At 56.0% G+C, this 3627-nt stretch overlaps 1 long non-coding RNA gene across 1 annotated transcript; it reads right to left on the bottom strand.

The window, feature by feature from the left end:
• Positions 1 to 484: 484 nt before the first annotated feature.
• On the bottom strand, positions 485 to 2497 carry LOC147646963 (uncharacterized). Its single transcript, XR_015281775.1, has 2 exons — positions 2129 to 2497; positions 485 to 1552 (listed from the first exon to the last, which is right to left on the bottom strand). It is a non-coding gene; the product is annotated as an uncharacterized LOC147646963 (long non-coding RNA).
• Between the last annotated feature and the right edge of the window lie 1130 nt (positions 2498 to 3627).

Below are 3627 nucleotides of genomic sequence, written 5' to 3' on the forward strand. Positions count from 1 at the left end.
AAGCACTCCAGCGATTCTGCTATTCTCTATCCCAAGTGTGATTCAGAGGGTTGGGATCTCCTGGAAAAGGGGATTGATGGATTCTTCCTTGGAAACCCCAGGGCTCTGGTCCTGGCATATCCTGGCATTCTCACCCCCTCAGATAAACCTGCTCCAGTTAGGAGCTCCAGGGAAGCACCAGAGCAGCCGGCTGTCAGGAACAAGGCAAATCAAGCCTGGGGGCTGCTCATGGAGCTGGAGCAAGATGCACCTGGGAGCCCTCAGCAATCCAGCCAGCACCACACGGGCAGGAGGACACAGACGGCGCTGCCAGGCTGGGACAGGGCTTGTGCCTTCAGCACAACCACCAAAGGCCAAGGGGCTTCTGGCCATTTTCCCTGCACCACTGCACACCTGGGCAGCTTGCTGAGCACAAAGACCCTTTTCCCCCTCTTCCCCTATGCCCTGCAGACCCTGGGCAGCAAAAGAACAGTCTTGCAGTCTGTTTATTAGAACACATCTTTTATTTATACACTACAGAAAAATGATAAAAGAACAGTCTTGAAATAAATGGAGAATGCCTTGCAGATCAGGTCCCTGTGGAGCTCCAGCAGCACAGCCAGGCACAGCCCCACGGACGAGGCCGTGTTCTTTTCCCAGCTGTGCATCTCTTTAAATACCTTCATGCAGTCTTTGGTTATTTCACTAATGGTGTGGGTGGGATTCTTATTTTTCTTTTTGAGAATTTCTTGGAAGGCTTCCTGATACAAAATGAAGGTGCCATCACTGATCTTTGATGGGATAATATCTTCCTAGTGTTTTTTCAACTGCTTTATTTTGGTTTCTTTACGCTTTGATGGCTTTTGAATTTTTTCCTGTGGCTGCTCTTCTGTTTTTCTGTTAGTTTGTAATCCAATTGAGGCTTGTTGTTTTAACATCAGATAGCATCTCTTGTCACTGATTTGTTTTGCAGTTTTGGATGGGATGTGTTCAGCAATCAGTTTATTAATGTTTTTATTACCCTCATATTGTTTTATTAGTTGGATTAGCAGATTTTCCTCCTCTTCACTCCAGCATTTCTTGTGGGCTCCTCTTGCTGATGTTTCTTTTGGTCTCATGGCTTCTAGCCTCTCCTGGTTTCTGACTGCTGGATGTGCAATTCTTTTATGTTGTCCCAGTCCAATTTTAGTTTGAAAACTCATCTGGCATACATTGCAGGGCCATTTTCCTGGGGATGGTTTTTTTATTTTACCTTTGCATTTTGGATAGTGGCAGGCAATGCTGTGAAAATTTGTATTTTCCAAATCACATTTGGTGCATTTAAATTTGCATTCTCTAATTCCATGTGCTCTGAGTAAATGTTCAATTAATCCAGGCATTTTATTCGTTTTAATACCGCAGCACGGGCAGGGTGGATTCTCATCTGGAACTGATATGACAGGGCAGTCTTCTGATTCCCCATTGTTTGGTGGTTGAATAGTGGTTTCCTCTGGCTCTGATAAAACGGCTGCTTCTTCCTGGGTGGGTGGGGGTGTGGCAGTCTTTTCCTGGCTCTTATCAATCCCGTTATCATCTAGAGATAAGCAAGTCATTGTATCATCACAGTACACATCAGGGTATTCCCCCAGCCCCTCCCGCCCCACACAATGGGCATTACATTCTTCGGCACAATGCATCGAGTTGTAGAACTCCAGTTTTAAACTTTTCCAAACCTCCCTTTCCAATTCTGAGGGTTTAAAATTTGGGTTTTGTGGCGATTTTATATGCCAGTCTTTAAAATTAGTTTGAGTTGCCGTGGACACACGGAGTAGCTTTAAAGCCTTTACCGTGGTGCCGTTTCAAAGTAAAACTAAGTCCAATTGAGGGAATATTGACTAACAGCACCCCCTCAAGCGCTGTCAGCTTTGCCCAACTTGACCGCGGGCTCGGTTTCAGGCAGGGAGCTTTTAAGGAGCTTCTGCCGATAACTTTTCGACGCAAAATCGTGAAACTGCACTTTGGGTGGCGAGTCCAAAGGCAGGGAGGCAGTGAAAAACACAACCTCACTCACACTGGGGCAGAAATCAGCTAGTTACCCTTGCGGGTATCCAGCGGGACCACGAGGAGGTCTGATTTCAGCGGCTAGGCCCAGTTAGGAATGCAAACTTACCTCTGTTAAGAGTCATAGTGACTCGACTCGAGTCGCCGGCAGAGGCGGCGAGCGGGCGGCCGCTTGCACAGGCCGGCAACGGGGCGTCCCCACCCCGCGGGGAGCAGACACGGCACCAGCCAGCAAGCGGCACCTCGGGGCGGACAGCGGGGAAAAGGAAGCAGGCGGAAGCGGGCGGTGGGACGCGGCTGGAAGCCGCCGGCCCCCGGCGTGACTCGACTCGAATCCCCGGCAGAGGCGGCGAGCGGGCGGCCGCTTGCACAGGCCGGCTCTTCGGCGCTCCGCGCAGGTCTTTGGCCCCGGGCCCGCCTCCGGGGGCTCGCCGGGCGGCCCCGCCCTCTGACGTCACCCTGCCTTGGCACCGCCTTCTGGGCTTTCCCCGCCCCCCTGCGGCTTGGGTTCGGGCCGCCGCCGTCGGCCCCTCCCCGCCCACGGCCCAGGCGGCTCCTCAAGCGGCCGGCCGCTCGGCACCGCGACAACGCCTGCGGGGGCTGAGGAGCGGGCCGACGGGGCCGCCGGCGGCTTGAGGCTCGGTCTCCTCCCTTTCCGAGGAAGCTTTCTCGCCGGCGCTCTCTCGGAGGCTTTCGCTCCGACGGCGGCTTCCTTCCCGCTCGCCCCCGGCCGGCCCCACCGAAACCTGCAGGCGGACGGCAGCCCCGCTGACCGAGCCAGCCGGGCAGAAACCGAGGCGGGAGCAGGGCCGCCATCTGCTCGGGCCCAGACGCGGGAGGGAGCGCCGCCGGCTTCTGAGGGTTCCCTCCTTCCCTCTCAGGGAGACGCGAAGGCGGCGAGGCGCTCAGGCCGATAGGGGAGAGCCGCTCGACGCGTCCCACGGCGGCCCGCCGGCCGACAGCAGGTCTGCCCAGCCGCCGGCCGACAGCAGGTCTGCCCAGCCGCCGGCCGACAGCAGGTCTGCCCAGCCGCCGGCCGACAGCAGGTCTGCCCAGCCGCCGGCCGACAGCAGGTCTGCCCAGCCGCCGGCCGACAGCAGGTCTGCCCAGCCGCCGGCCGACAGCAGGTCTACCCAGCGGGCGGCCGACAGCAGCCACCAAAGGCCGCTCGCGTGCCACTGGGCTCCACCCCAAAGGCCGCCAACTGCCGAGGGCCGCTGTCCTGGTTTAGGGCAAATTTGGGAGAAAACCTCCAATGGGCCTCCCCCCGGGAAGCAAACCCAGGTGGCCCTTTTCTCCCACCCCTCAACCGGTTCGGAAGGGATTTCTCTGAGAGAAGTGGAACAATCCTGTTTATTTCACAGGCACAGCTCTACCCAGCACAAGAATGAATGATATCAAATTACAAAACCTCTCGCCATTCAGAAGAGATGACGAACTTCAGAGGGTCTCTTTCCTGTGGGTGTTCGCTCTGTTATCAGTCCCTCTGGTGCTGGAAAATGCCGCTGCCCAAGCTGGGCTCCCGGTAGTCCACGGGTGCAAGCTCCCGGTGCTCCCCCGACTCCCCAGTCCAGAGCAGGTTCGATTCGTTTCAGAAAAAGGGAAAGA

Source organism: Cyanistes caeruleus, unplaced genomic scaffold (genome assembly GCF_971803275.1).
Source record: "Cyanistes caeruleus unplaced genomic scaffold, bCyaCae1.hap1.1 HAP1_SCAFFOLD_76, whole genome shotgun sequence".
NCBI lineage: Eukaryota > Metazoa > Chordata > Aves > Passeriformes > Paridae > Cyanistes > Cyanistes caeruleus.